Source organism: Phacochoerus africanus, chromosome 9, assembly GCF_016906955.1.
Source record: "Phacochoerus africanus isolate WHEZ1 chromosome 9, ROS_Pafr_v1, whole genome shotgun sequence".
NCBI classification, from domain to species: Eukaryota; Metazoa; Chordata; class Mammalia; order Artiodactyla; family Suidae; genus Phacochoerus; species Phacochoerus africanus.
In genome coordinates, this window is record NC_062552.1 from 71,168,692 (window position 1) to 71,195,347 (window position 26,656).

Consider the following 26,656-nt stretch of genomic DNA (forward strand, 5'->3'; position numbering starts at 1 on the left):
TCCTTCATCAGTGTCTTATTGTTTTCAAAGAATAGGTCTTTTGCCTCCCTGGATAGTTTAGTACTAGGTATTTTATACTTTTTGTTTCTACAGACAATGGGATTATTTCCTTAATTTCTTTTTCTGATCTTTCACTTTTAGTTTCCTTTTACCCTCTTTCCATCTCTTTCCTCCAAATATTCCTTTTTCTCTTCTATTTTTTCGCTCTTTTTGGGTAAAAATTTAGAGTAAGTATTTCAAATGACTAGTTGCTTCCATATGCATTTCTTAGGGTCTACTCTTCATTCTGGACCCCATATTACTTTTACTTGAAAGTCTGCTTCTAAGCCTGGAGTGGAGGTGGGTAAGGAGAAGGCAGGTAGGTAAGGAAAAGGCAGAATGATGTTTCATACATGGAAGCATATTACCCAGGCTGCTGTGGACTGGCTGTCTATCCATGCCCTTCCCTCTACATTCCTGGCTTCTAGGGGCAATGAAATACTTCTTTAACTTGTGCCCTCAAATCAATTTTGTTTTAAATCCTGCCTCCCACACAATGACACTCCACATTCTGACGTCATTTCACTTTTCTTGTCATCTGGCCAGCAGACTTGTGGTAAGTATGTCTTTGATAATCAGGTGAGGCACATTTATGAGAGGACTTTTTAAGGTCTTATCCCAACAATTAGACCAAGAATGTTATTTGAGGAGAAAATAATAACAACAAACCTATCACATAGAAACATTAGACCAAAATCATCCAAAATGCCTTCAAATAAGACACTTGAATCCTAACATCACAATCTTTCTGCTTTTTTTTTCTCTCTTGTTATCCTTGCCCTCCCTCTCTTCTACTCTCCCTTTCTTTTTGTAGATCATTTTGGTAAAAAGTAACCAGTTGTAATTTGGCCAGGAGGAGTACAATGTAGGAGACTTGAGCCTGGGAGGATGAAGAGGTGAGGCAAACCTCTTCTGAATCAGGCTTGTCACAGTTCCTGCAGTGGTTGTATTACCTTATAGCTTTCACTTTCTTTGTGTTCCAGTAACACTGTTTCTTTCCCTTGACCTATAGGCACAAGGATGCTAATGCCGTCCTATTGCTGTCAACATACAGGTACCTCAGATTCCAAGTTGGCTCCATAATTCTGCTTATACCTATTTGAAATGTCTCTTCATTAGGTTCTCAAAATTGCAGCTGAGTGTGCTTCTGGCTTCCTACTGAATTTCTCACTTATATATAGCATAATTTTAAATCCTGACTTTTCCCTAGCAAGTATTCTAGAGCTAAATCCTCAGTGAACTCATGGTTTGAGCCCCTAGATAGAGATAGGCAATGTTTAAAGCAACTGTTGTTCTAGCATATTGCAGTGATGGCCAACTTCATAGCCAGTGGTGTAGGTGTCATCACTGTACTAAGTTCATTCTGTTTTAGGGTCTATTACCTAGAAGACCCTATTTTTAGGACCCAGGTTCTATATCAAGTATGATGCTTTTCATTAGTGACCAAAAATCTAACTTAAGCCTAAATATTAAGGAAGGTATATTAGCTCATGTAAGAATCAGAAGTAGGAAAGACTTTAAACAAAAATTCTTTGTTATTTTTTGTGTTGTTCCTCTCTTTAGGCCGCATGTGGACTTCATTTCTTTTTTGTTTTGGTTTGCTGATTTCATCCTTAGAGCAGCTTCCTTCATGGTTCTAAAATGGTTGCCCAGTTCATCCCAAATTACATGTGTCCTGGTCTGCATTGAGCAAGAATCTTCATTACTATCAAACCTACATCCTATGATTTAGTGTATAGAACAAACAACAACAACAACAATGAATATTTTAAAAATTAGGCAGGTGACAATGATCTCATATGACTCAGTAGAAACATATCTGGATTCTCAATAATTGAATATAGGAAGGATGCTTTTATTTTTCCTTAAATATTAGAAAACAGGTAAATACATTCAGGGACTTTGTATTTTATTGTGACAAAATGGCTTTAAGCATTTCCAACCTGTGCCAGCCTACACTTATTTTCTTTTAACTTATAATGTGCCCTCAAATTAGAGTTATCTTGTTTGCTACATCATTAGTAAACATATGTAGTATATGCTTTCATGAAAATAGCAGTGTGCTAAACTTTTTGCTATTTAACAAATAGTAATGAAATTCACTCTGTTGGATGACTATTATGAGAAACCATAGAACGATGCCAAGAGAATAATGATGTGGTCCTGTGTGAAAAATGCCTCCACACTTTCACCTGAGCAGCATCCCTTCTACCGCTCACTCCTGGTGAAGGCAGGTAGATTAGATACTGTTCAAAACACATCAATTTGTTTCCCAAAGTGTGTTTCAAATAACAGAAGTTTTAAACTATATAAGAATACATGGTCCAACAAATTTAGGAAATGATAGGTTAAACCGATGTTGCATTCAAAAACGTCTTTAGGAGTTCCCGTCGTGGCGCAGTGGTTAACGAATCCGACTAGGAACCATGAGGTTGAGGGTTTGGTCCCTGCCCTTGCTCAGTGGGTTAACGATCCGGCGTTGCCGTGAGCTGTGGTGTAGGTTGCAGACACAGCTCGGATCCCATGTTGCTGTGGCTCTGGCGTAGGCCTGTGGCTACAGCTCCGATTCAACCCTTAGCCTGGGAACCTCCATATGCCTCGGGAGCGGCCCAAGAAATAGCAACAACAACAACAACAAAAAAGACAAAAGACAAAAAAAACCCAAAAAGAAACAAAAAAACAAAAACGTCTTTACACTTGGATTTCCTCAGGACTATTAATAGAAAGTATACATTTCAGACGGTCAAGAGGGTCATACAATATACTGTCTTCTCAGGTGTGTTTATACAATAGAAACTCTACTGAGACTGCTGTTGGAAGGAGTATATCTAGAGGAATGAGAAGTTGAGCTGCACACTTCCTTTTTTTTTTTTTTGTCTTTTTGCCTTTTATTGGGCTGCTCCCACGGCATATGGAGGTTCCCAGGCCAGGGGTCCAATCAGGGCTGTAGCCGCCAGCCTACGCCAGAGCCACAGCAATGCAGGATCCCAGCCATGTCTGCAACCTACATCACAGCTCATGGCAACGCTGGATCCTTAACCCACTGAGCAATGCCAGGGATCGAACCCGAAACCCCATGGTTCCTAGTCGGATTTGTTAACTACTGAGCCACAACAGGAACTGCAAGTTGCACACTTCTGAGCCTGGTTATCTTGCACTTAAGTTTAGAATTTATGAATGTCCATATGGTTTCAAAAGTTATTCAGCAGAAATTTAGGATTGCTTACTTTCTCCTTGTCTTAGTCCAACTGGACTAAATACCACAGACAACCAGATGGCTTGGAAACAATGGAAATTTATTTCTCACAATTATGGAGGCTGGGAAGTCCAAGATGAAGATGCTGGCAGATTCAGGGTCCAGTGAGGACCCTCTTTGTAGTACACAGTTGGCTGTCTTTTGCTGTGTTCTCACATAGTAGAAGAGGCACTTTTATAAGAGCACTAATCCCATCATGGGGACTCTACCCTCATGAGCTAATTACCTCCCAAAGACTCCACTTCCCTAATATACCATTGCATTGAGGGTTGGGTTTCAACATACGAATTTGTGTGTGCGTTGGGGGGCAGGGCACAAACATTCATTCTATGGCACTTCTCTTTCTTGATATCATGAATGGAACCAGAGTCCATGAGAGGACTCTGACTTTAAGGGCCTCTTTATAATTTGAAAGACAAGATCATAATAAAAAGTAATTAAATCTACCAGGTACTATGTGCCAAGTGACAAATATATAACAGGTGTTCAAGTTAGGGGGTTTTCACCAAGGACTGAAAGGTGAAAAATGGCTTTTTGTAGAATGTGGGAGGTAAATTGAACTTTGAAGGCAGGAGAGGGCTTACAGGAGGTTCAGGTGAAAAGGACATTTTTGAGATCCTCTGAAGGTGGTTTCTCAGAGAAACGGAATTTACAGCGATTGTTTTTCCCTACCAGACGAATAATCAGTGTTGTTCTTTGTCAATGCAAATTGAACATTTTTGTATTTGAAAAAGCAGTAAAGAAAAATATTCACCTGAGGAATTACAGATATTATCCATCATTTAAAGAGCTCATTATATCAGGAATGGTTTTTAAATATCTATAAAACTTTGAAAATAGGAGAAGCTATAGCATTTTAAGGCATTTTGGGGTGGGGGTGCTGTGCCAAAACAGTGACTACTGGACATCTAAGAAGAACTGAAATACTTGCCACAGACAGCACCTCTTATTGGCATCTAAATTCAAGGTTATCTAGTAGGGATAGTGGAAAATCATGAACACCAAAAATTGTAGATTCTGTCATTTCTCTGCCTTTTGCAATTTTTCTTTTTTTCCACAGATAAGTTTTCATTTTAAAGAAATGCATTTCTCTCCTTTCCAGTAGCAAAGATAAAAACCTTTATCAAGTTTCTAAATTGACACTATATCTCAGCTATGCCAATTTCAACTAAATCAGAAAAAGCCTGTAAAGTAAACTGTAATTATTTCTTCTCCATTTTAAGAAGTCATATAGAAGCTTATGTTGGGTTCTTTAAATCCTAGCTGTTGTTTCTGAGAACTTGATTGTTTCACAAGCACTCAGCTGAAATTAAGGCATTTAAAATTACCAAACCGTTTTCAGTCTTTTTTTTTTGTTTGTTTAATTGTCCATTTTGATTATTTATTAATAAAAGCTGTTGACTCTAATCATTGAAGTCATGTTTCAATGGCCCATTTACTCCATATTGGTGAAGGACAAGCCTGAAAACTTAAGAATGTAGTAAGAGTTATTACCCAAGTCTAAGTCATTAATTGGAAACCATAAAAGTTTGGGTTTCTGACTAATACAACTAAACAAATTTTTATTGAACATTTGCAGAATCCTAGGTACTATTCAAATTATAGCAGGGACCTGAAGATGAATGAGTAAATCGTAGATCATCCTTTGAAAGATTTTTTTTTTTGTCTCCAGGGGGGACCACTAGTAACTAAGTAGTGATGAATCAATGCAAATGTTTTCAACAATATTAGGGAATAAGGTGAAAAATCAGCATAAGGAGTAAGAACAACTGGGGCTACCGATCAGGAAATAATCTATGTAGTAGGGAGGAAGGTAAGTTATGCCATCAAAGGAAAATTTCTACAAGAAAAAGTGGGAGCTGGGGAGAAAGACGAAAGTGAGGGCTATGGCAAGAATAGAGAGAGAGGAAAGTAAATGGCTTCAGGTATGAGTAATATCTATTGGATTGTCTCATGGGTTGGTAGCAGGTGGGGAAACAGAACAAAGGTTGGAAGGGAGGTTGGGATCACATGCAGTGCTCCACAAAAGACAGGGTGGGCTTTGGCCTTGATTTGGTTTTGACAATAAGAGGATTTCTCAAGGAAACTACCACTGACGTGTAGTTTGTAGCTAAGTATAAATAAAACTGGAGTTAGGTTAGCAGGTAGGAGGTCACTGACTTAATCCAGTGAAATAGACTTGGATCTGTGCTGGAAGAAAACTCCCTGAGCAAAATAAATTAATTCAGGTCAAATATTCGTAGATACTTAAATCCAACAAAAATCTGTACTAACTTTTATTCATTTTTTTTTAATCCCAGACATAAAATATTGATTGAGAGAATGAAAGCTTTCCCTAATGCCTAGTTTTATACTAGCTTACTATTCCCAAAAGATGATTAATAACAATCAAAATTTCTTTTAGGTTAGAAAACTTAATGCTTAAAATGTTTCCACATGAGTAGGCTAAAGATTAAAACCATAGTATTTGACCCCTAAATTGAAATCCTCCCTCAACCCAGCCCTGCCCTGCCCTGCATTTTTCCCCATTTGCTTCTCCTTATCCTTCAGCCTACTCTCTGTTTGGGGGCTCAAAGACATTTTTTTTTTATTAGCAAAATCATTAATATGGTAAGTTTTCCAATATAAAAACATTTTTTTGATTCTTCACCACTTTCTACCACTCCTCCAATCAAGTCTCTTTCCATTTTTCCTTTCCTTCCTTATTTCCTTCCTTCCTTCTCTTTCTTACACAGAAAGAAAGGGTAAAATATAAAATACGTTTATTTTATACTTCTTAACCAATTAACCAGTTATTTTCATTCTGCTTTAGCATTTTGGGACCAAAATTCTTTGCTTTTATGTTAACTTTTATGATTGATTTACTAAGAGCAATTTCTAAAATATAAACATTATGTTTGATGCCCTTTAAAGCATTTCATATATGTGTATATATATATACATATACATATATATATATATAGCTCTCATATATTAAGCTACATTTTTCTTTTGACATTTTAAAATATATGGTTGTCAGATAAAATATGGAACACTCAGTTGAATTTGAATTTCAGATAAAAAACAATTGTTTCATATAAATATGTTCCAAATATTGCCTGGGGGAACACTTAAACTAAAAATTATTTGCTATTTATCTGAAATTTAAATTTAACTGGTGTCCTGTATGGTTTTCTGTTTTATTTGTTTTTGTTAAATTGGACAATTTGTATTACTTAAATGCAAAACAACTAGTCTCCTTTCATCGAGACATTTTTTTTTAGGCCTAAGAGCTGAGCTCACTAAAACATTACCTCAGGTATTTGCAGAACTCTGCCTACTGGAAAGAGCACAAGAAAATACTTTTTCAAATAGCTTAGCCAATGTAAACAGTTCTTGACGTCACTGAGTAGTTAAGGAACCAGTCTTCTTTAAAAAAAGCGAATCAGATCTCACTAAGTAACAGTAAATATTTCTTAATATAAAATATAAAAAATGTTGGCAATTCTATTCTACTTACTAAAATTCTTTAGATAATTTTGTCATTTTCCCTCCAACTCTGGGAATCAGTAATTCAACATACTGCCTTTCTTTTAGGTAGCTCAGATCTGGAATTGTGTATTGATATATTTTCTAACTTTCAGAAAGTCCATAAAATGATATTTAGTTTTTAATCGACTTTTTTTTGTCTTTTTAGGGCCATACCAGAGGCATATGGAGGTTCCCAGGCTAGGGATCTAATCAGGGCTACAGCCACAGCAATGCCAGATCCGAGCCACATTTGTGACTTACACCACAGTTCATGGCAATGCCAGATCTTTTACCCACTGATCAAGGCCAGGCATCGAAGCTGAAACCTCATGGTTCCTACTTTGATTCGCTTCTGCTATGCCACGATGAGAACTCCAGTTTGTATCAACATGGTTTTATCTTTGTTTATCCAATCTCTCCTAAGGTAAGTTGGTCTAAATTTTCTATTGAGAAAGAACTTCTACTATATACTAAATGGAGTATCACCAATATAATATATGGTATTATTATCAGTATTAAAAATAATGTGGATTGACTTCCACTCTGGGAAAGATAAATTAGACAAACTTTTCCCTGAGTAAAATTAAAAGCACTGGGCATACATATAAAACAAACCATAAGGAGATTTTGAAAAGTGAAGAGAAAAAGCATACTGGCTAGGGATTTCAGGACCCAGTGTGAATTCCTTTGGTTTCCTTTTGCTTCCTGAATTCCAGTCTTGGAGCTGAAAAAGTTGGTAGTTCAGAAGTGCCAATTGGTGAGCATAAGTGCCAATAAGCATCAACAAAAGCCTGCCTTCCGTCCAAAGGACAGGAAAGGGTCAGTCTTGCAAACAGATAGTTTTTAGACAATAACTGCTCTACTTTAGCCAAAATATTGCAGAAAAAACTGTGGCCTAGCTTTTACTCCTACCAGTAGAGGCTAAATGAGAGCCTAGAATTCCACCTTCTCTAGGCTTTAATGAGGCTTCTCAAATCTCTCGCTGGGCTGGTATCAGAGGTGGCTTTGTAGAGAGCTGAAACTTTTATCCCCCACCAAGATGTAATAAGCCCTCCTACCATCTCCCCACCTGCCCACTCCCCTTGCCCCATGATGTCAGTAGGGAACACCTGGGGACTTGAACTTAAACTCTTACCTAGCTATAATGAGGTGCCAGTCCCTTTCCCAGCTAGGGTGGTGTTCTCCCACCCTCATCCCCCACTCCTGCAGTGCCAGTAATGAACAACTCCCACCTTCCCAGCCAGGAACTCACCAGTGGAGGCAAAATAATCCAGAGCAACCAGAAGAAGGAAATAATAAAGAGCAGAAATCAGTGGAATTGAAAGAAAAACAATAGAGAAAAAAAATACCCATGAAAGAAAGAAGTGGCTCTTTGCAAAGATTAATAAAATTGAAAACATCTACCTTGTGAGTTTGGCAAGACTTATAAAGAGAAAAAAGACAACACAAGTTAACAACATCTGGAATGAAATGGGGCTATCACTACAGATCCTGCAGTCATCAAGTATTTAAGGAAGTACTATACACCAGACATAAAAAACTGGGGCAGGGAGTACCCAGCATTGCTGCAGGCTATGGTTTAGGTTGCAGGTGTAGCTCAGATCCTGCGTTACTGTGGCTGGGGTACAGGCTTCAGCTGCAGCTCTGATTCAACCCCCTAGCCCAAGAATTTCCATATGCTGCACGTGTGGCCATAAAACAAAACAAAACACAAAAAACAAAACAAAAAAAACTGGGGCAGCTAAAATGCCCCCCTTTGAGAGCTGCTGGCACTGGAACAAGGCAAAGAGGGAGTGTGAAGATAGTGCCCACCCTTTGAGGTCTCAGGAAAGGTTTATCGTCAGCCCTTAGGCGTGTGTTTAATTAGAAGCCTGCCTCTTAGGCTCAGGTATGATGGTCAGCTAATAGTCCTCTTTCACAGAAAGACTGAACTCCTGGGCCAGTTGCCTTATGCTGTGCCCTGGGGCTGGTAGCTGTTTAAGAACTCTTCATTGGTTACAGTCATAGAGCTCATGTGGTTACATTGGTTGCATAAGTCCACTAGTCATAAGAGCTAGGTAATGCAGAGGTGTCCCCTGGCAACCGCCACAAAAATCAGGGCACCAGACAAGCTCCTTTTGGGAAGACGCTGTTCAGCTGGAGCAAGGCAGAGGGTAAGCACAAAGACTGCATATCCCAGCCTCCATTCCTCAAGATCACTTCTGTAGGCCCTTATAAGTAGGCAAACCCAAAGCCTGCCCATTAGACAAAAGCTCCTGGACCAAGCAAATAGGCTTCTTTTTCGGAAAGACTGGGGTGTGTTTCAATCTGCCGTGTGTGGAGTGCCCTGTGAGTAGTAACCTGGAGAGAACTTTCTCTGGTTGTTACAGTCCCAGGAAGGCAAGCCCATCTGGGCTCCAGAGCTGAGTTATCAAGGGGCATCCCTGAGTGGTAGCCGCAAAAACTGGGTCACCAGATGCATGTAGAGGTGTAACTAAGCAAGGGCTCAAAGGCCCTTGGCACAAAAAGTCAAACTCGGGCAGTGGCTGCTAATTCTAGCAAAGTAGAATTTATTTACAGGGTGCCAAGCAAGGAAAACAGGCAGCCCATGCTCAAAAGACCCAGGAAAGGAACTCGATTTTAGGGGGAGTCATTTTCAGACGCTTCCTTCTGGGAGATACTGGCATTTTGGAGTGTGGCAGAGGAAGAGCACAAAGATGTGGAGTACAAAATAGCACATAACAGCAACAACAAAAAGAAGGAAAAAAAAGGAAAAGAAAGAAATTAAGAAAAAAAAATAATGGCACCCTTTGGGTGCAGCAAGGCAGAGGGAGAGAAGGAAATTGGCATCCACCAGCCCCCATCCCTGGAGAATATCCATCAGACTCCCACCTCAGACCAGAGCTTTAAAGTTAGCCAATGAGTCTCTTTCACACAAAGTCTGGACACTTTTCCAAGAGCTGCTTATGTGCTGGGCCTAGGGCGGGTGAGTCTGCACTGGCCCTTTAAGAGTGGTCCTCAGTTTGCCACACCCCTTGGGTCTCCTGCGCATGAGCCCTGATGGGCTTTAAAGCTTGATATTTTGAGGGCCAGTCTCTCAGGCACAAGTCTTAAAAGTTGGGGCGTCTCACGTGGGGTATAAAACTCTTTGCTCCTCAGAGGGAAGCTCCAGGTTTTGAGTTCCTTCTGGATTAAGGTTGCCTGCTGAGGGTGCCGTTTATGGCCAGATGGTGTTTCAGCCTTTCTTAACTGCTTTGATGTAGTTTCCCTCTCATTTGCCTGATGTCCAGGGGTCATTACACAAGTTTTTAGTTTTTTTCCAGAGGAAATTATTCCATTCTGTATACTTGGTGTGTCCGTGGGAGGAGGCGAGTTTGGGATCTCCCCCCAACATCGGCACCTTAAAATGGAACCTCTAAAAAATCGTCAAGGTCAATGGAACCAGAGCATCTGAATCAACAAACTTAGAAGAACCAAGCAGAGGTGAGAAAGACAGCAGACTCCTTTTTTTCAGATATTTATTTTCCTTTACTTGAATACTATTTAATTCTTTATAGAATACTCAAGGTAAAGCCATCCCGTTTATGCCTTCTTGACTTTTGTGCTCAGCTAAATAGATTTTTGAGGCTGATCTCCATGTATTTGAGGCCATTTGGGTGGATTTTTGTAGTTTGCATTGAAGGAAGAGAGTTTATTACATGTCTAATATGGAAAATTACAACATTCTTTATGGATCATTACGTGGAATATACCTTGCCTTTCAGAAATCATTCCGGTCCTTATGTTTTGAAATGATTTCAAGTTTCCTTTCTCTGAATGCATGTAATTCAGGCACAGAAACAGGCATTTCTTTTTCTTCGCCTTTGCTGTTAATAGCTTTTCAAATTTTGTGGATACAGCTGAAATCAGGTTTAGTTATAGGTGACCATAGAGAGATGCTCAAAGAACCTGAAAATTGAAGAAACCAAGGAAGTGTCATATTATTTTTACTTGTCTGTCTTTGCTAACTCCCAACTAATGTTATTTTCAAGCTGAAATAAGGTTAAAGTATAAATATTTTAAAAATTTAGAAAATAGTGAAATGTGTAGGACCATTCTCATTTTCACCTTTAAACTTTGTGAGTGTTAATGCCTATTAAGTTCAATTCTGTGGTTTGGTGACTCAGTGGGTGGCTGGTTAGAAGTGATTGACATGGACTCACCTGTAAGTTTTTTCTGATGTTTACCTCTATTTTTACTTAGATATGATATTAAGAGTATAAAGCAATAGAACTAAAATAAAATGGAAGGCAGACAGGCTATTCTAGTTAAGAATCAGCTCATTTACTCTGAATAGTATCTGAGAACATTTGCTTACATATTACTTCAAAAGCCAAAATTGAGTCACATATTGAATACATGGGACAAGTAATGAGAACAGTAGTATAGGTTTTTAAAGGGCCTACCATAAATGCTTATATTTCAATTGGAAAATATATTCAAATGCTATTTTTATTTTTAAGCTAAAAGTTCTATTTTGCAAAACCACATTTTTCTCTACTTTTGTTTGTTCGTTTTCACATTAATCAGAGCCTTTGATGTATCAGCAAATAGAATGTTTGAATGCACCAGTGATAAACCTATCCGCACCAGTGATAAACATATCCAGGCTGGGCAAAGAGATGGCTGAATTTGGAAGTGGCTTCTTAGAAAAAAAAATCATTTTTTTCATTTTGGAATCAGAAATGGTTACGTTTCAAATATATTGCTATACCCAGACACAGAGACCAAGTATGCCAACAATGTGCTTCATATTTTAGGATGTCATTTATTATGACAGTTTTTATTGTAAAGATAAGAATATTATCTCATCCTCACTCTTTCAAGTGGATTCTATTCACAGAATTAGTGTCTTCCAAGATGAGACCTATTGGAATGTGTTGTTTATTTTTGCTTGCTAGTAGAGGGTTATTTTTTACAAAAACTGCAATAATAAGTAGTTTTTATGTATAGCTACAACAAATAAGAGAGCTGGTTACCTAAAATAATAATTAGTAAAATGTGAGCCTTTTAGGTACAATTTTGGAGACCCACCAAAGGATACAACTATATTTATTAGACTCCTATAACCTGACACTTGTAAGGAATGCCAGAGCTATTTTGGAGCAGGCTGATTGATTGATTGATTGATATCTTTACTAGAAATAGTTAAAGCACATGGAAGCTATATAATTTGGCATGTATTCCAAAGCCATAAACACTTTACCTGGAGTTAGTTCACCTGTATTTTTTTCATTTTATTGGCACCAATTGACTTACAATATTGTATTAGTTTCAGGTGTACTGCAAAGTGACTCAGTTATACATATACCTATATCCATTCTTTTTTCCCATGATGGTTATTACAAACTTTTGAGTAGATTTGCCTGTGCTACGTAGGTTCTCATTAATCATCTTTTTTATACAGTAGTGTGTATATGTTATTCCCACTCTCCTAATTACTCCTTCCCTACAATGGTTTCACCTATGAGAACTATAAGATTCATTTTGAAATCAGTGAGTTTGTTTCTGTGAATTTGTTTCTGCTTTATAGATAAGTTCTTTTATATCATTTTTATTAGATTCCACCTATAAGTGATATCAAATGATATTTATCTTTCTCTATGTGACTTATTTCACTTACTATAATAATTTCTAGGTCCATCCATGTTACTGCAAATGGAATAAGTCCATTCTTTTTAATGGCTGAATAATATTCCATTGTTTATATGTGTCACATCTTCTTTATCCATTTCTTTGTCCATGGACATTTAGGTTTCATCCAGGTCTTGGCTATTATAAATAGTTGGAACAGGGTGATTTAAATATTGGATGACAGTAAATGTAGACATTCAAATCTCTGCTTCAGTTGTTCAGTCTTCAGTCTTTAAAACAGACAATAAGGAAGGGCAAAAGAATTGGAGTTAATTTTTAAAGGAAGGAGAAATCTGAGCAAGCAAGCATTATTTCATCTCAAGTAAACTAGTGTTATAAATAGTTTCTACTTCCATTAAGGAAATAATAAATGCCGTATAATATATAGTTGTCATCCAAACTTGGATAATTTTGAAAGTGAGTGGGGCCTATTAACAATTAAACATGAAAAAATAAAAATTAAGATGTATAGTCACTCTAAGAATGATTCCTTATTCATTAATTCAATGGGCAGTCTTCTAAGTCATTGGAGGAAAAAATGAAAAAATTATCATCCCTGGTCCTCAAAAAGATCAAGGTTGGGAGGGTTGAATATATATGTTTTATTAAGAATTAAGATAAAATTCTTTTTAGGGAGCATAGAGGAGAGGTTTCTATCTGTAGTGAGGATACAAAAGAAATTCTGTTAAACCTTTAAAAGTCCATAGAGTTGAGAAGAATGAATTCTCAGTACCATTTGATAGTGAGGGAAACTGAGACCCATGCTATTTAATTAGCCAATAGCAGATTTGAGGAAAGTATATGATTCCTGAGTTCCATTCTAAAACTTTCCATCCCACTATGTTATTCTTGTAGGAACTATTGGAAGGAAAGGGGCATGTGAAAATGCTTGAGAAAGTCTAAACAACCCAGTTTAGTCACTTTTAACCTTATGACTCCAACTATACGTTTTGTTCTTTTAATGCTTTGAGATACCGCATAGGTTTTGTTTTTGTTTTTTCAAGGAAGACTCTGAAATAAGATTTGCTTTGCAAGTTGAATCTCATGACAAGAGGAATTGCAGTTTGCATATTGTACCACTAGGATGGCTGAGCCTATCCCACATTCTAAGTGGAGTTTTATTATATACAAATATAGCATAAGATCCTATTGTGTATACATATCAACTCAAGCAAAACCCATTATGAAAATATTTGTTAGACAATGCTGATACTGTATTATATTCCAGAAACATACTTGTGCTCGTTTGTAATATCTGGAGTGAGCCTACCCACATGTGGACACACATTTAGGCACATGTGACATGGTCAGGCTATTCTGTCATTTATCATCTCTCCAGTGCTACTCATTTCATTATTCATTTGGTTGATTCTTTGGCTTAATTCCAAAGATGACCATTGAAGCAAATGTGAACATCCCCAAATTGATTTTTAATATCATTCCTTATTTTTATCTTAGTCTGAAAATAATATTGATTAGTTCAGTGTGTTTATTTTGATGGTGAAATTTTAAAGATTGAAAATGGTAACTATAAGGAAAGTAATAAAATACGCTCTCTTTGAGGTAGAAAGTGCAGCACTTAGAACAAGACAATGGCCTCCATTCTCTGACTGACAGGTGGATATCACATTAGATGAAAATGATAAGAGAATTAGTGGACTGAGGAATAACTTCCTCTTGACGGTGCCCTGACCCTTGACCTATGGCCTAACTCTTGTTAGCTTCACTAACACAGGGTAATTGTCACAGGTGTAGGATAAAAGACATCTCTACAGAACATGTTGGAGATTTATTTCTTTTGATGACCACAAATGTGCTGTTGAGATAAAACTGTAATTTCTGACCTCTGACATATAAAGACATGAAATTCACCCATGAGAAAGCAAAATTCCAAATGCAAAGAACTTTTGACTGTTGGGGTTGGAGATCACTGTTACAGCAGAAAGGATACATGCATGAGGGCAAAGCAATGGTCAATAAGTTATTGTCATTACCCTGAAAGCACATTTCATGCATAATTGTGACGCCAATCTGATAAAGAAGACTAGCCACAATAGACTCCCTGAATTTTTATAATTATTAGTAAACTCTTTTGGTGTCATACACTGGAAATGTGTCCTATTCTGAAATGATTCTTTTTGTATTTATATGCTAATCATCTTCTTCAAAAGAAGTCAGTTCTTTGAATCTTATTTAAATGTTCTGAAGGTAGTAGCTTTGAGTTTTTAAGGATGATGTAGTAACAATTGTGATTTCTCATGAAAGTTAATGCCTTCTCCTGTAAGAAAATATATTGTATCCTCCCTTTTCAGCAACACAAGGAAGAAATTCAGAAAACACAGTGAAGCACAATGAGTTATGTAAATCCATGTTATAATAGAAGAATATTACAAGGGAAAACCAAATGACTGTAATACCCATTAAAGTCAATAGTCATATACCAATGATTAAAAAAAAAAAAAGCTGCACAAGAGAGAATATTGCTGGCAAAATGAAAATGACTTCACATTTCATTAAAATGAAGTCAACGCAGTAACCTGGCAGTGTTTTCAAAATGTTTTATCATGAAGGAAACACTCAACTTTTCAAACACTTGGCACAATAAAGTGGTGTGTTTCCTTACTCTGTTTATTTACGGGTGTAATACTAGCATCATCCCAATGTTTGTTACTCAATATGAAGAAGAAACCATAAGAATTTCCTCAACATAACAGATCCCCAAAATCCAATTTCTATTCAAAACCACTTCAAAGATATAAATTACTTTTTTAAATTCATTGAGGGTTCTTATTCAGGTCATAGGTCTTGCCCTTCAGCATTTTTTTTTTTTATCCACAGCATACTTTGATGATGCAAAATTAGTATCTGTAAGATTGAGAATAATCAGTCAAAGAAAATGCAAAGATTATGTTTATCTTAAAATGATACTATAGGTAAACTCTGTCAGTTGGTTCAGTAAAGGTATAGCCAGATCCATCTATTTCCAAAATATCACATTTTCTTTTTATTAAATCATGATAATAAGGGATTATAATCATGTAACTTATTGTCATGCATACTTGCTATAATAATGCCTTCTTCCCAGACTACCATCTTTTCAAATGTGATGAGATCATCAGGTAACAGTGTAGGATATGAAGGCTTAGCACGCTGTGTTGTTAGCACATTAAAAAAAGAAATTGCTGGGATAATTAACAACTACCTATTTGTCTGTGGGATGCATTCATTATGGCTCTACAAATTGGAGGTCTCCAAAATCTGTGCAATAAAATTTACTCTTTGTTCAGGAAGTTCCCCTCGGATTTGGGGAAAATTCTGGTTTGCTGTGTCTATTGTAATTGTGACAGGCAGTTGACATGTCTCATAGTCTAAATGTAGTGGCAAGCAGGGGGTGGTACAATGATGAAAAAACTGCCATTCATTCTTGTGCAAAGGAAAGGTGTTTCTTAGCATATTCCAACCTATGTTCAGACTAGAGTTGGGTCTCTGGGGTTGAAGGTCAAATCTGTGAGGTCAAAGCTATTTCTTGTCAATCTTCGTTCACTAATGACACATGAATTGGAAATTAGAACAAAGTAAGTAAAACGAATAGCCAGAAGGTGAGTGTCTGTTTTATTACTCAGAAGAGCTGGGAAATCTGGCCAATTGTTGCCCTATGTGGCTTGAATGACAGTTGTTAAGTTGAAAAAGGGACAGTGTGATGGGAATGCCACTTTAAATCTCAATTACCTCCTCCACTCCAATCAGCTTGGTAGAGCTTTAATGAAGTGCAATTCTCTGTCCTTTTCCTCATACTTCTATCTCTAGAATAAGCCTCACATTCAAGTTTGACAGCAGTACAATCAGTTTTCCATTCATCACTGGCCCTGTTTTAACCCTGCTGAAAAAGGGCCTAATGTACGTGGCAGTGATGGCAATTAGGCAGAAAAGTAATATTAGAAACAGACAAAAGCCTGAGTCTTTTAGCATTACAGGTGTTTTTTTTTTTTTTCCCCGTTCTAGACATAAAGGAATAGGCAGTGTTGTTAAGTTCCCTTCTTCAGTCTTCTCTTAAGCTGAAAGTCCAACGATTTCAAGATTCAATTAATTAGAGACATGGAGAGCCAAAGAACAAGGTAAAAGCTAAGTTCTTTCTAACTGAAGACACACTTAGTAATTGGCCCCTTATTAAAATGGATATCTTCAGGGTGTATGTTTAATAAGGTTGATAAAAACTCGTCATTTCCTCATTAGGATAGCACATGAATACACTCTGTATGTAGGAAAGAAATCGTAAAGAGAACAAACAGGAAAATATCAATCTGTTCAATATAGGAATGTAAAACATAAAAATTGAAAAGCTTGAATTATAACTTTTCAGAGATGGGGATATTAAATGCATTGTGTATGTGTGTGAATGAATGAGTGTTTAAGCTGAGATTTTTTTTTAAGACAAGTCTTGGCTCTTCAATCAGTTTACAAAATATTTAAGCATTTGAGTTTTTAACCTGGATCGATGATATTGACTATGACTTCTTTTTTTAAACCTTAAAGATGGATGACACATTTAAATGGCTTTCTCGTATGAAAACAAAAGCAAGCTTTCAAAATCTATACATTTGTGTGTGCATGCTTAAGAATCTATGTAATAATCATGCCTGTATCTTTTGCACAAAAGGTCACATATACATGTTTAAGTATACATGTGCATTGTTTTACCTAATTATATTTGTAAATATGTCTTTCCTAGGGTGTGAATTCTTAGAAAAGATAAAAGTTCTTAGATTTTTGTGCACGCATTTAATTGTTATATATGTTTTCCTAACGGTTCTTTTTATGCCAATTTTTAAAAATGTCAGCCAGGTTGGGGTGTTTTTTTGTTTGGTTTTGTTTGATAGATTCCACAGGAACATGTGGCATCGGTATAAGGATCTTGTTTAAGAGAATGGAGGCTTGGAGGAAAAAAAAAACAGATGCAGCAATTAGGCGGCTCTTGCTGCTCATTGGGGAGGTGACACAAGTGGGTGATAGTGGCTTTCACCTCTCACACTCCCTTCTCTCCTGCCTGATTCCTGGAACAATCCCTGTCAGAAACACTCTTTGAAAAAGGCTGCATTAGACAATGGCTCTTCACCCTTATTTTACGCTTTAAGTAGTGGAGCAGAATGCTGTAAGGGGCTGAAAACAAGGCGTAATCTGAGAAAGACGCGCAGGCATTGTTATAACTGTGAAAACCAGAAGAGCCCCTTTCAGAGCCGTGACTGAAAGTGCTCGGAAGACCTTTAGTCCTTTGCACTCTCCCAATCACCAATTAGACAAACATTAACATCAATTAAGCTGTTATACGGCACAGGTTCCATATAATTACCTTAATGGGTTGACGCTTTCTTTAGCAGCAATTTCTTAAACAAACTTCATCTTTTGTGCAACAGGCTAAGAAAATTTTCAGCAGGGAGCATTTCCTTTTGTCAAGTTTTCTAAAGAGACAGCTGAATTGTTCTATTTAACAACAAACACCTTCACTAAGGACCCTCGTCTTGTCCCCGTTCCCACCACATTTGACTACTAGGCTCAAAGCTTATTAACCATCAGAGACAAAAAAACGGACTGGCCAGGGGAGCCCAGACACATGCAGGGCGGGCGGTACACAAAGGACCAGTGAGTCTGGCACCGGTTTGCAAGCAGACCCTCGGAGAAAGCACCAATTGAATTAGTTGCCTATTTAGTATCCAAAGCGCCAGATCCGTCCTTACCAAAAGCACAAAGAAAATGAAATAGAAAAACAGGATCTTGCTCATAAAACAAGACAAATCTGTCTAATTTATTTTGTACCAGTAAGTGCTAATTAAATGCAAGCTACTCAGATTCTTCCTGTTCCTGCCTCACCTAATTCGCTTAGAATCACGACAATGCCAGTCTGATTTTTCCCCCTGTTTAACAAACATTCATTTGAAATGTACTCAAATACAGCTATAAAAATACAACCCTTATATCACTTCTATTTTTATTTTATATAAAGTCCATGTGTTTTTACTCTGTTGTGAAATTATTTGGGGGGGAGGGAAAAAAGCTCTTGGCAGAAACAAATCCTTAAACTATCCTTGTGCATCGTAAGGAATAAACAACTTGAGATGCATATAATGAACTATAATTGTTTCTCCCCCACCCCCCAGGGTTGGAGTAATGTATGTAACCAAATTTCACAGCAATTCATGAAAAGTCAGAAGCTTATCTTTTTTACAGTTTTTAAAGCGGACCACGATAAAAAAATAAAATGAAAAAATATAAAAATATAGTAAATAATTATGCTAAACCAAAGTCTTTAAAATGCTTTACATTACCCCCACTCTGGGCCCCCCCCCCCCATCTCGCCTTCTGTCTGTCTTTCACATTCCTACTGCTCATTTTCACATACCTGACTATAACAATATCCTCAGAGTAGGCAATTCATTTTACATCTTTAAGGTCAGGGCTTGGGCTCCAAAGACAAGTGTTTGCTCCTTTTAGTCTTGCCCTTGTGAACTCCCAACACCTCTTTAGGTCAAAAGCTCAAGGCCACAAAATTAAAGGATGATGATGATTTTATGTTTAGATTTTTAACCTCAGGCCACCGTTGGCCATGACTAGAGCATTTTACAGGGAAGGATTTCTAGAATGGAAACGTATACAATTACAAAATGATCGTTCTCAATTGTTCTGCCAAGAATTAACTTTTGAAAAAAAAACATGTGCATCGGATATCAATTTATCCACAATATCTAGTCTGAAACACATTTATCGAATAGATTTATAATCATAAAATAAAATTAAGGTTACCCCTTTCTTAAACTTCTGCCTTAGTAAACCTAATATATACAGTGATGTTTTCCCTTTGAATGTGGGTCTACTATTTATTAGAAATTATTTTTACTCAGTTTGTAATTTCTGTTCACATCAATCTAGTTAAAGTATTTTGAGTCTTCCTGGATTGCTGCCTTGGTGCCTTATGATGTCAGTTTAAGTACCAAATTGTTTTACTCCTGTTTTCTTCCTTAGTTATTGCTTTCTACTCTAGCCCAAATACAGCTACAAACTGGGGATGTCCTAAGTGAATGTGGGAAGCCCACGTAAAGAGTTGCCATCACTAAATTGTCTCAGATTGGAGTTCAGCTACCCATGATACAGGAGAAACCTGTAAGATTATATCAGGAGAGGCCTGAAGAGGAGATGGTAGATGTCCTTATAAGAGTAACTTGATAATTAAAGAAGCATAAATCTTAAAAAAAAAAAATTATTCCTTTGTAAAGCACGACCTGAGAATTATATAAATCTGTATCGTTCTTAGAACTTTTACATATGACAGTTATAACTGGGTATAATAAGGAGGGACAGGATGCCAGGTGGCAAAGTCACCTCTGTAACCACAAAGAAAATGTGTCTAGAATCTGAGATCTCTTTTCCTAATATCGAGTATTAAAGATGAATCTGTGATGTATGAATGGATTTTTTTCCATTCAACACGTGAGGCAAAGATCTGAATAAAGTAAATGTTCACTTTTTGACACCCATATCAAACTGAAAACACCTCAATCAACTGTTGGATGGATTTGGCATAATTATTGATACACTTTGCAGGATTTTAAGAGTGAGGATTCAGTGCTCACATACCATATTTGAAATGAACACAACTTATCAAGTAGAGTTCTGACATGTGTGACTCTTAGTATCATTTTGGAAGTGAAATAACCTGTCAGATTTTAAAATGTGTTAACAACTGGATGGTTAAGTGGCAGGGACATGAAGAGAGGACATGGGCTTGGTTTGAGATTTTGTTCTGGAATAGAGTCACTGACTGCCATCCTAGAAGTAATCACAATAAAAGTTTCCCCCCAGGGGTTCTGAACAGAAATTCTATTGCAGAATAAATAAACTACTACACAGTTAGATTATCTTAACTAGCATCTGCAATCTTCCTTACAATAGCCATTTATTGATGTCTTTCCAAATACATTAGAAGTGGCAGAGGATTTATTTTGCCTTTGAAAAGTACTTATAACCATTCACTCATTCAACAAATATTTAACTTTAGACTCTGTGCCAGGCATTCTTTCCTAAGTACATTATCAAACCTGAATAGTACAAAATGCCTAACATCCTTTCACTGGAGATGTCCAAACTTTAAATGGATTAAAGCAATGTATATTGAAGGCATAGACAGAAAAAAAATCTACTTCTCTCAGACTTTGTATAACTCTTTGTCCTGATTAATTTCTATCTGGTGCCTGACACATAGTAGGTGCATCAAATGTAGTGTTAATTTCTCTGTATTCTAACCCCAGTTGATTTGAGTGTGTGTGTGTGTGTGTGTGTGTATGACATTATCTAGAAGTAAGAAATCCTCTGACCATGGCCATTGTTCATTTGCACTAGTCTCCTTGCATATATGACAGCGATTTATTTTAAGGGGCTGTAATACGTGTTCTTGTTTGATTTCAAAATATGTTTTTCTTATTCTTTCCATCACTCACATTTATTCTGGAAAAAAGTTAGAGGGCAGTGTGTATGGGGTAGGGCGAATGGGTGATACTGAGGGATGGATCAGCATTTATTTTTGAAGTTAGAGTATAAATGACTAGTGTATGCGTGTGTATGTTATACTTCAGAATGAATGAGAGTCTTCCAAAAATTTGAGTGAAAAATTGCAGCTCTTCAAGGAGAAAATAATAGAATAGGTAACAGTGAAACCTAGGCTAGATAAGGTTTCCCTTTTAAGGGAGTCAGTCAGCACCCATGTTGTTAAGCATCTATCTGCTGAGTGGGCCCTGGGTACAACTGGAACTACTGCAGAAGTAGTGAAGTACTTAAGAGATACAAGTGCAAAAATTACTTCTGAAGGAATTCAGAATCCTGGGTCTGGACTGCCACTGCATATTTGTTTCCTATCTCTTGACAACGTCCTGCTTCTCTAGGAACTTTTGAGGAAATTTTGGCCATCCATTTATGCTAAAAGTTGGTGTTTAACTCCCTTTTCAACCAATGAAGAACCATGATATCTGTGATTCATAATTACTTAAAAAATAGGTAATGATCTAAAGGGAAATGAGGCCTGGAAATGCTCACCTAAGGTGGAAAATAATTTCATGGCGAAGTCGATCCCCTTAACTTCTAAATTTCAGTCAGAATATCTATATTCAGGTCTGTATCCATCCACATCATCTCTCTCTTGTCTTCCTATACATCACCTGGATTATTATAATAAAATGTAACTTCCATTAAAATTAATACTTGAAAAATGTACTCTCAGTTAAACATAATGGCAGGTTGTTATAACTGTTATATACACACACATACACCAACAAATACCAAGCAATAGTATTACTGTTGAGATAGTTGGAAATGTTAATATATTTCTAGCACTTGGAATATTCTTAATATATATCGATACAAAAGGGCAAACCCTTAGAACGTCTGGGAGGGAGGTGAGCATTTTTATTCAAAATGTTGAGGATAAAATGAAAAGGCAAACCTGCCGTAAACATACAAATAAATATCTCCTTTGAAATTCCTTCCCTGCAGTATTTCACAGTTTACATTAGTGAAGGGAAGGTTCTTATTGCAAAGAGTGTTTTTTTCAAGGTGCTTATATGTGTGCATCATTTCTAGGATCCCTGAATCAGATACATTTTATAAACCTCTCACCTTTACCCAAGCTCTTCTATATGTGCTATATTGTGTTGAGAGGAATCCTCCATACATTAGATTTGGAATACACTTCCAGTGTTTAACCTAATTCTTCCATGTTTTCAGTTGTGTTCTTCTTTCTATTCTGAGTTAAGAATGAAGTGAAGATCTGGGGAATCATATTTTTTTAATACTTCACAATTGTTCTTCATCTTTCTAACATAATATTTAAAACTCAAACACTAATGAATCAATTTATCAACAATCAGTCCTGAATTCTTGTGCTTTTTTTCCAAAAGGCAAACGTGATTCTGCTCTGAGATGGAGTATTGCCAATGTGCTAAATACTCTTTTATCCTCATGAAATTAAAAAAAAATCCTAACCCAATTCTTAAAGGTCCCACATAATGTTGGGCTTTTGGTTGTTGGGATTGGGGGGGCGGTCAGGAAAGTTTACTTGATTTATTGGCTTCTCCATTTAGTTAACTTGGTATGGTCTAAATTCCTCAGGGCTTCTAAAGCTACCGTGTCATCTGTGATCTTTTTAATGGTTCAGCCTGGTTAACAAACACTATTTCCGCATTGTGCATCCCTGTCTATAGGAGAGGCCAAAGCCTTTCATTCAAACTCTGGAAAGTTTCCTCCTCATTTGTAGGGAGTGGTGTAAACAGGGAAGATTAGAGGTGTGTCATGGGCCATGTCACCCCCCAGTGCCCCTCCTCCTCTCTTTGTGACAAAGGAGTGATAAGAGAAGACTAAGTGACTTGAGAGTTAGTGTAAGAGAATGTGGACCAGGGTAGTATTAGCAGAGAAGATGAAACAGTGATGGAAAAAGTGAAAGGAGGGAATATTGTGAAATAGGGTAAGAAAAATAGGCCCAACCAATCAGGTCCCTGCAGCCTCTGTATACACAACTTACTTGTTTTGCTTTTCACAGAATTGTTATGAAAAATGTGCATTAGGTCAATTAGAGGTATCTCAAATTTTAAGAAGGAAAAAAAAGAGGGGGGAGAAAATCTCCTCTTCTTTATAACCCCGTGCCCTTTTTATTTTGTTACAATGCCTCAGGAAAAGATTATGACACAGCGGCCTTGTTTTATACATGCATCATCTTTTCTTACATAAATATTAACTGCATTTGGCTTTTTGGGTGTCACACAATTAGCAAATTAGTCATTCTCAAGAGTAGTCATCTAGGTTTCATAGCACTTTTCCCACCTTAATTTTAGAATATTACATGCAAGGGGAAAAATTGCCTTCTTTTTTATCACACTCATTGAATTCCCTTCTCTTAATGCTAGGCTCTGGAGTTATAGTGGCAGTTAGTTCTATCATCAGAGTATCAGCACTTTGAATGGAATTTTGAAAATTACTGTGCGGGCATTATAGCAGAATCGGTCATTCTCTCTATACGATAAATGCACTCTCATTTTGAAACCTATGCATTCCCTTTAATATAGTCCCCCTTTCAGTTGATTGCATTTATTGCAAGTGTGAGACAAATTAGAAACTTCCTTGAAGGTTTCAGATCTTTTGTGCGTGGTATCTATGAGAAAGACAAGAACTTTTCCTTTATATATGAGATTTAGTCAATCGAGCTTATGTGTCTAAGAAGCGGAACAGACAATTCATCTGCACTTAATGTGGATAAGTGTGAAATACAGTGTCCATGTCCAAGAGAATCCAGAGTAGGATTGAGGGCTTTTAATTTCATGTTTAAAGTATCCTAACTCTAATATGGTATACTTCCAAAATGCATTATTCTGAGTATGACATTCAGAGAGGCCCAGGTGCTGTGTTGCATCTCTCTGCGACCGTCATGTTGAAGATTTGCCAGTGTATTGGTCATCTTTGTAGAGTTTATGATGAATGAAATTTGGGTTATTCGAAGTTGATGTGGAGGCCATTTTATTTTAATCCATTTCTTCTAGACTTTCATGATTTGCCCATCAGAGAAAAGTATCTATTCTCCAGCAAATCCTAGAGCTCTGCCAGAGGGAGTCAACCTTCTATTACTAGCTGCTAAGGTGTACTCAAGAGAAGCCCTGTAGGCCATATGTGGAGAACCAGAGGGTGACTTGAACACAGTCTGTAGTGTTTTGTCCATTGTACCCTTTAATAGAATTGTGCAATGAAATTTCATTTTTTGAGCTTCTAGAGTCACCTTCTATTGGTAATGAGGTCTTGAATAAGGTCCTCCTCTTAGGAGCTGGCACTGCAGAAAATAGTCTTAGAAGTTCATGTATTTCCATCTGTTTCTCCAACTATAGGTGTTTCTTTACTTGTCAGGTTATTAATCCTCTACTTAATAACACACTCAAACTGAAACCTAATTATATGAGTCCAGAACCACAGCATAATATTATGAAGGCAAATGTATCTATTATTTAAAGTCCTAGTGATAGTTTCAAAAGCTAATATAACTTGGAATCACCATTTTGAACATTACTAGTAAAATTATGAAAAGCAGTTCTAAGATCAAAACACAATGGCGTGTTAATTTCATAGTAAAATGTGATCCTGCAACTGTATAACATTATCCCTCTCAATAGCTGTGGGTCATTATATAGTTTAATTCAATTATTCTTGATTATGTAGAGTTAATCCATTGTAGGTATTGGTTAACATAATTCATGGCAATGTACAGTGGATAGACTTATTAAAAGATATATAGTGAGAAATATTCCATTTAACATATATTTATACTAGCTTAGTTTTAGAATTGAAGGATCATAATCTGCTCTGCTCTGGCAGCACACACACATATACACACACACCCTGTGGTTAGTTTATTTCTGGCTACTTTTACAATCAGTTACTGCTTTGGTGAAAGCCTAAAGCTTAATCCATTAAGAGCCATTCAGAACAAAACAAACAAACAAAGCTTTAACCACTTCAGTGACAACAGTGCAGAACCAACAAGCAGCCTTCTTAGCAAACCCTTGCAATTTTAGGATCAATAGCCTCACACTGGATGCTCCTAAGTGATGAAAGCTAGAACATTTGTGCTGCCAGGTTTTGGAGAATAAAACAAAACACAAAAGTGTCTGGGAAAGATAATTCGATAAGTTTAGTTTGGAAATACCCATGTAGTCCAGAGGGCTGACTTAAGTCTTATCAGCGGTCATGTTGAAAACAAACTAATTTAAACATCACTTTGGGCTGAAAATTTTACCTGTGTCTTGAGAGTCGAAACTGTTAAAATATCTTTTAGTCTTTTTCCAAGTTTTACTACTTACAGCTTTATTATTACTACTTGTAATTAATGTAAATGAATATCTACCTATCCATCCATGCATCAATTTCTTTGAAAACAAATCTTACCTTATATCTTTAGATTAACATACTTAGAAGAATGTTATCATCTACTTAATTCAAGGCTACAGTTTAAACAATAAAAATAACAAATACATTCATATATGAGAGGAGCAAAAACAAACATTTTTTCCCCCACAAGATTAAAAGCCTATTCATTTCCTTTTAGAATTATTCCATTGTATATTATCCTTTGTGAAAAACCCATTAGCTTCTTTTATACATCCTCGAGTCTTAATACACCAGTGCTGCAGAATATGTTTCATGGAAAAAAAAATCTACTGTCATTCCATAGAATAATAAAAAAAAGGCCTTCCACATCTTTTGTATTCATTACATTATCCTTTTCAGTTTCACAAAACAACTTAAGTACTGTATCTCCAGTAGTTATAGTTTTTAAAGTGCCTTTACGTTTATAGTTAATTATAAACTCAGTAATGAAATAGGAGTATTATTTATTATTTATCTCAAAATGTCAGCTGGTTAGACATTACCCGCAAATTATCTGGAGGCATTAAATTATATACCTTCATAGGTAGTCAACAGACACTGTTAGGATTGCCTGCAGTATGTTTACAAGCTAATTTGTTTACTGAATATTGTCTACTCGTTTACATTTCTGCTTTTTTAAAAAGCTGATCCTCACTGATGAAATAGACAATATAAGAAACTTATAAATCTTTTTGGTTTTAAAAATAAGTGTCAGAGCAAAAGCTGGATAATCTCTTTGCTGAAATGTTATCAAATAACATTGACCATCATCATTTTACAGACTAAGTAAGAAATTACCCTGCAATACTATTAAAATGCATGGTTTTCCTGTGTGTCAGGAATGCTGTGCAGTTTTGTCTGGATTCATTAAGGCGCTCACTGCCTAAGTACATTGCCAACAGGGATGTGGGTGGCTGTAATGGCAGCCTGTAGGTTTGTATGGAAAACAAGTATGGCACTGTGAAAAAAAAAAATCCTTCTCTCACCCTACAGATACCTGTACGGAGAGCTCAGAAGGCATTTCCATAGGCTCATTGTCAAGTGAATGTTAAAGCCCCCATTCACTGGGAAGCAAAGGTAAGTCTGAAAAAAATGCATTGAGGGAAAAGGAAAGGGGGTGGCGGTTGGGAGTGAAATCACCTAGCATTAAAGCAAGTGACAGACACGTAGACAACTCTGATGCTGCCAGAACAACACTCTGCACAGCCCACCAGCAAGTAATTTGTCACTGCGACAAGAATATCCTCCGCAGTT